This window comes from Lissotriton vulgaris, chromosome 10, assembly GCF_964263255.1.
Source record: "Lissotriton vulgaris chromosome 10, aLisVul1.2, whole genome shotgun sequence".
Lineage (NCBI taxonomy): Eukaryota > Metazoa > Chordata > Amphibia > Caudata > Salamandridae > Lissotriton > Lissotriton vulgaris.
This window is the reverse complement of record NC_141698.1, coordinates 812,481,208-812,488,649: the sequence shown is the minus strand read 5'-3', so window position 1 is coordinate 812,488,649 and position 7,442 is coordinate 812,481,208. Positions and strand designations below refer to the sequence as shown.

General features: G+C 39.1%; 1 pseudogene; it reads right to left on the bottom strand.

The window, feature by feature from the left end:
- Window positions 1-1,413: 1,413 nt before the first annotated feature.
- LOC147688822 (cyclin-O protein A pseudogene) lies at window positions 1,414-2,635 on the bottom strand (annotated as a pseudogene).
- Between the last annotated feature and the right edge of the window lie 4,807 nt (window positions 2,636-7,442).

Here is a 7,442-nt window from a genome sequence, read left to right as displayed (position 1 = left end):
TATCATTTACAAAACCTTAGAAATTCACTGAAAAAACCATAGGTTTCAGGCACGTTATAGTTAGGAATTAGCATTTAAAAAACCTTAAAAATTCACTGAAAAAACCATAGGTTTCAGGCACGTTATAGTTAGGAATTAGCATGTAAAAAACCTTAGAAATTCACTGAAAAAAACATAGGTTTCGCCCATGTTATAGTTAGCTGGACATTTCTCTCATACAAAACCATTGAAATTCCTCCGTTATAGTTAGTTCAGCTAACTATAACTCGCACGCCCGCAATGCACTGCTGATGACGTCACATATTACATCACTCATGACATGGTCAGTGACATCACTCATGACATCACTGGCCCGAAATTCGTTTTATTAATGTAATTGTTTAGTTACCTGCAATTATGCAGATTCCGTTGTTTATCACCCCTCACCCTGCCCCTCCCACGCCCGTCCTCCCTGCCCCATCGCAATTCCCTGCACGGGCCGCGGCTGAAAGACTAGGCTGAGATCGAGTCATTTACCACAGAGTTGTGGAGAATCCTTGGTGAGGCACGCGCTCACTAACAAGTGCGCACTTGACCGAAGACGTTTCGGAGTTCAGACCCGTTTTCAGTTGCTCTTTAAACATTCGTGAAGAGAAAGTGGAAATATTTCTGTGAGAGTTAAAGAACGTTGTTTGACAAGTTAGTGAGTAAGGAAACTTACCTGACATTATAGACAATATTGAATGTACACAGTCGATGTATTTTCTCTAACTTAAAAGAAGAAACGATAGAATTCCTGTTAAGCAAGGTCTTAAGGGGAAAGAATACATTGAGTTAGGAATAGTAGAAAGACTTTTGAATTAAGAAGGAACATTAATGAAAAACACAAGATATTGAAGGATTGACAGAATAGATAACAAGCAACTGAATAAAGAAAAGTTAGTAGAAAAACAGAAGGAAATTAATAATATAAAAATTAGACAATAAACTGAGAGGCCTAGGTAATGAATGTTAGGTAATTATATGTTAAAAGCAGTGAGAACAATAAAGAACCGTAAGCTACAAGGTTGCAGATAAATACTAGAGGAGTGGCTAGTTCGAAATTGGAAGGGGTAGGTAATTTTTTCCAAGTGTAATGGTTCATCTAGGAACCGCCATGTTTAGATAAAAACAAACATTATTGAAATGCTACAAAATGTAAACATGCCAAAGGTTATTTTAAAACATGTTTGTGTGTGTGTGTGTGTGCAAAGTATTTTGCAAACCACAGTTCCATTTCTAACATTGTAGAAAAAGGCCTCATAAATAATTCACGTGTCTTACTCTGAATGCCCTACACAACGCAGTGCTTTGTAAATAAATAAAAATACATTGTATTAATGTCACTATTCAAGTCAGCAGGATTTAGGCAAATACTGTTTCAGACGTTCGCATCCATCTGGTAAGCTTGCAGCTCATACAAAAATATTTAGAAATTAAACACATTAGAACACTGATGAAAGAGAATGTCTGCATTCTTAAAAGTTCAGTAGTCTGGATTCCAGTGCATCTGTCCCTCCAGCTACAGCTGAGTTGTCCCACACTTTTCAGAAAGTCCTGCAGGTAGCAGACGAGGTAAGGAGTCCACGTTCAGAGATACCAGCAGCTGCAGCTTCTCTGAGCAGTCCTGAATCAGCAGATCAGAATAGCCACTGATGTGCAGGTCTAGTGGTTTCTCGTGGTGCAGCATCTTGTCCCCCAGGCCCAGGCAGCAAATGGCGAGCAGCGAGGGAGGGAAAGCGTTGAAGGCGTAGTCGGCCAGGCTCAGCTCTGCCACTCCAGTAGCAAAGGCTCTGGCGTTCAGCTCCTCAACATTGTCCTTCTTGCAAGACTCGCTGTGTGCCAGTCGCATGTGGGTATAGTGTTCCAGGAAGTAGTGTAATGTAGGGGCGTCCAGGCGGAAGTGCAGCTTGAGCAGGATGATGCACTCCAGGTTGCACAGCTGCTCGCGCGAGAAGGCGCCACAGCAGAGGACCAGCAGCTGCTTCACCCGTGAGGGGCGCACTTCAATCTGTTTACATGCAATGAGAAGAGATGTCACCCCCACCAGCTGGAAGCAGTCAGAGGCCTCTGGGGTGCAGCAGAGGAAGCGATCTAGGATGTTGATGGCAAAACATAGCGACTCGAAGCCCAAGTTGAAGTGCTTGTGCTTGAGCCAACTGATAAGTTTGCATTGAGACTCTGGCTTCACCTGTGGCTGCCGAGCCAGGCACTCGGCGGTCAGGAAGTCCCTCTCGACGCCCCTCCTGTGCAGGTAGCAGTCTTCACCGTAGTCCCTGAAGTTACGTAGGTTGAGGCGCAGGGGGCCGATCACCGCAGGATCGGAGCTGCTGCTGCAGTCAGCGGGGCTCTGCTCATCCGAGGACCGCTCGCTGCTCGGTGGGGTCTCGAACAGCGGGTCTGGGCCCCTCGGGATCCTCTGCTTCTGTAGCCGGGGGCACCCCTCCCTCCTGAGCGGGGGTATCTGCAGAGAGGTGCTCGGACTCTGTGACCTGTCCTCCGGGGTCACCTCTTCGGAAGCTGCGAGACCCTTCAGCCTCTTGCTGGGGCTGCCCTGCGCCTCCTCGACAGAAGGGCGGTCCAGAGCGCTGCAGGTCACCATGGCTGCTCTGCACCTGTCTGTGTCTGATGTGCGGATCCTAGTTCTGCGCTGCCTCGGAGCGGCACTGTGAGGAGCATCAAGTGTCGGCGCTGATGCTGCAGATAATTAATAGGGTTAGACTAAGTTATAGTTGAGGAATAGAGATAGAGTAAACACATGAAGTATTCAAAAAGTAGTGTGATAATGATGTCTAAATATAAACAGATACACAGTGTTGTTCAGGACAATGAATAGTATCTTTTCCATTATAGTAAAGCACATTTACTATTTTGGAAAGGGTAAGGTAACTAGACATATTCTACATTTTTTAGTAGTGTATTTTACTATAACAGCCTGAGTCTTTTCCTATAGTCATAAGGAGTGACTGCTTTCAAAATTTAAGAAAAGCTCAGAACAGGATATCCTTATAAGTAATTATAGTTGCATAATTTTGCAAAGGACTAAAAGTCTACTAATGGAATGCTATAAGATAATGGTATTTATATAGTATTTTTTGTAGGCCAAAATAGGTGAAAACTGTAGTTTTGTATTATGTATTACGAAAAGTGATAAAATTAACTGTTTATATTTTTATAGAAGGAGCAAGAACATAAAGGAAAAATTATGGAAAGAGAACAACCTCATAGGAGATTTTGGATATTACTTTGAGTATAATTGAAGAACTAATCGTATCTGTCACAGGCAATGAGAGTGAAGAAGGGGAAATTAGTGCTGCAGACATGAATTGTGATTTTGAAGATGAAAAGCTTTATGTAGATTTCGTTGAAGTTTTAAATTATGTTGAAATTTTAGAACACATTAAATCAGAACCTGCTGACGAGGAAATTGATCTGAATGAGATATCTGATGAAGTTGTATTGGAATGTCTGTTAAATTATGAGATGTTACAAGAATACATTTATTGTTGAAAAATAATAAAGGTTTGAGCACTATCTACTAATGTATTTATTGTACTAAAGGTGAAGCAGTTATAGATTCAGTTATATATTCTTCAAATGTTTGTATTGATTTAAAATATGCAAAGTAGGTTTGAGGGTATCGATTACTTAAAATCTGTATGGAGTATACATGCAGTCTTGTATGCAGGTGCAAACTTGTGTTTTATGCCTTCAATTCCCCAGTCTGTATCCTTAGACTTCCACCAAACACCCTGACACTGCTGTTTTAGTATTGTAGTGAGTCACTCATCAGTATGTTCTTTTTTCATTGTACGGTGGTAAAACTGAAGCTGTAATAAATTTAGTGTGGAACTTTCTTTGCAGAAGTGTAATATTCCAGTCAGTATCTAGATAGTTCATGGATTAAAAGAGGACTTAGTGCATAGGCTGTTTCAAACCTCTATGGACTGTGGATGCACTGTGCTATGCACCAGCAAACTTATGTTTTATACGTTCAATTCCACAATGTGTATCCTAATACTTCCAGCAAACATTCTCACACTACTGTTTCAATATTGTAGTGAGCCATTCAGCAGTATGTGTTTATCTGTATACTGTGGTAAAACTGAGGCTGTTATAAATTCAATCAGGTTCTTTCCTTGCAGAACTGTAATCATCCAGTCACTACCTAAGTAGTCATGCATTAAAATAGACCTTAGGGCTAGACTGCTTCAAACCCTTATAGACGATGTATGCAGTCTTCTATGTACTTGCAAATTTGTCTTTTATACGTTCAATTTACCAGTATCCTTACACTTCCACCAAACACTCTGTCACTGTTGTTTTACTTTTGTAGTGACTCATTCATCGGTATGTAGTAATCCATTCACTACATTAAAACACTAATGGGCACATATACAATAACTGGCATATCCCCAGGAATATGTTAGTTATTGTGCTCCGTGACACTACCACCATGGATGTGCTGTATTTACAATGCGGTGTACCATGGGACAAAAATGGCACATACATGTGATGTATCTGTGCTGTAAAGGTGGTGCTTTGTTTGAGTTATGTTGCAAGTGGAACGTATCTCCAGCAATGCTCTGGAGGCCCTATGCTCAGACTGCTGTGTCAATCCTTACACCTGCTTCAAGGTAGTGCAGGGTTTTGACACAGCATGAGCCCAAAAGTGACAAAGTGAAATCTTGTATATTTCAGTCAGCCACTTTTAGGAGGTTAGGAGGTGTTCCTGTACCGGAAAGCCCCCCCCCCCCCCTATGTAGGAAGGTCTCCTTCTGGTACAGGGATTTACAATGTGACGCACCTCCCAGAGACGTCACATTTTAAATACCACATACCATGGCGCATATTTTGCACTCCCGCTTCTTCACAAAAGTGATGCAACAGCGGTGTAAAAGAGGCACAAGGGTGTTGTAAATCTGCCTCTAACAAACACTTACAAATTCACCCAGGCAGTCTCACTAGCAGTGCATTCTTTTTGAATTTACTTTTGTTATTATTTTACATTAAAAATATGAAATGTAACTTTAAAAATAAAATAAATATAAGTATTTATAATAAAAATGTAGGAAATTACTATAAAAAGAAAGAAATATAATAATTAGTATATTTTAAAATTATCATTTACAAAACCTTAGAAATTCACTGAAAAAACCATAGGTTTCAGGCACGTTATAGTTAGGAATTAGCATTTAAAAAACCTTAGAAATTCACTGAAAAAACCATAGGTTTCAGGCACGTTATAGTTAGGAATTAGCATGTAAAAAAACCTTAGAAATTCACTGAAAAAAACATAGGTTTCGCCCATGTTATAGATAGCTGGACATTTCTCTCATACAAAACCATTGAAATTCCTCCGTTATAGTTAGTTCAGCTAACTATAACTCGCACGCCCACAATGCACTGCTGATGACGTCACATATTACATCACTCATGACATGGTCAGTGACATCACTCATGACATCACTGATGACATCTCAAATGACATCACTGATGACATTATCCTTGTGAAAGAGTGGAAGACCTCCTCTTAGCATAATATAACCTTTGATACACACATTGAAAAATAGAAACTAAAAATTTCAAAACAATGGAGACACCAATACCAGTTACAACAACCTGTTCAGTAATTCCACCATCTACATACACATCCACTCATTCACCAACAGTTCTATATAGTCACTCATACATGTACTCACTCATTATATGTAGTCATACACCTATACATCCTGTTACACACAATACTCATCCATAGAGTTACTCACACACATACTCACACATGCAAATAAACTATCAAACATCCATTTACTTGCATATATAGCTATACCCACACCACTACACTTACTTCTACTGAAACATACACATACTTATTCTCTTAAACAATCACTTATAGAAACACATACTTATTTATATAGGAACTCTTCCAATCTCTCACACTCTCACATATACTCACGTATATACATCAATACTCACATATATTAGTTTAAAACCTATGTAGTTAATTATAAAGATACTATTGACACAGTCGTTCACTCACTAACACACCCATACATACTCATCCATCGATACAGTCCTGCACACATGCTGTCTTCAAAACACATACAGTGAGTCAGTCATTCATGCATCTATGCGCTAAGTAATACCCCCCACCAAACCATACAGACACTCATACTGATACTCAAAAAACCAACTAATAACCCATATAGACACTCATGTAGCTACTCACCAACCCATGCAGCCACTTATAGACAAAGAGAGCCACTGATACAGATATTTACATATTTAAACATTACTCGCTAATACATGTATTCACTAAGATACACTTAATGAGTACTTTATACAATCAATTTTACAAAAAGAAATCCATTTAGACACTTATTTACCCATTTATTCTCCCATCGACCTTTAGATATACATATATAAAAATATTTATTTTTCATAAAGACACACATTCACTGGATGATGTCATCAGTGATGTCCTTTGAGATGTTATCAGTGATGTCATGAATGATGTCACTGACCATGTCATGAGTTATGTAATATGTGACCTCATCAGCAGTGCATTGCGGGCGCGCGAGTTATAGTTAGCTGAACTAACTGTAACGGAGGAATTTCAATGGTTTTGTATGAGCGAAATGTCCAGCCAACTATAACATGGGTGAAACGTATGTTTTTTCAGTGAAAATATATATATATTCACTGAAAAAACCATTGGTTATAGGCCATATATAGTTAGGAATTTGCATTTACAAAACCTTGAAAATTCACTGAAAAAACCATTGGTTATAGACCATATATAGTTAGGAATTAGCCTTTTCAAAACCTTATTTTACTCACACAAAACCATTGAAATTTCATATATAGTTAGTTCTACTAACTATATATCGCGCACCGGCAATCCACTGCTGATGATGTCACATATTACATCATTCATGACATGGTTAGTGACATCACTGATGACATCTCAAATGACATCACTGATGACATCACTGATGACAACATCCAGTGACTGTATGTTTCTGTAAAGTTAAAATATGTCTACATATTGAAGAATGAGTGGATGTATAAGTGTCTGGATGAAGGATTTAGTAGGTGCATGACTGACTGTATGAGTGAGTGATTAAATGTGTCTCACTGAGTGCATGGGTTAGTGACTAAACTGTTTTAATTTGTGCATCATTATATCTGTTGTTCTACAAACTGCTGCATATGTTGATCAGTAGCTATATGAGTAACTGTATGGGTTATTCATTGGTTGAGTAGTTGATTCACTATATGTATGGGTTCAAAAGTGCATGTGGAAACAGCTGTATGGGCGGTTGACTGTGCATGAGTGTATTAGTGAGTGAATGGATATCTCAGTGCTACATGTCAAAGTAAGTACATATGTAAAACACAGTACATATGAGAGTTGACATATA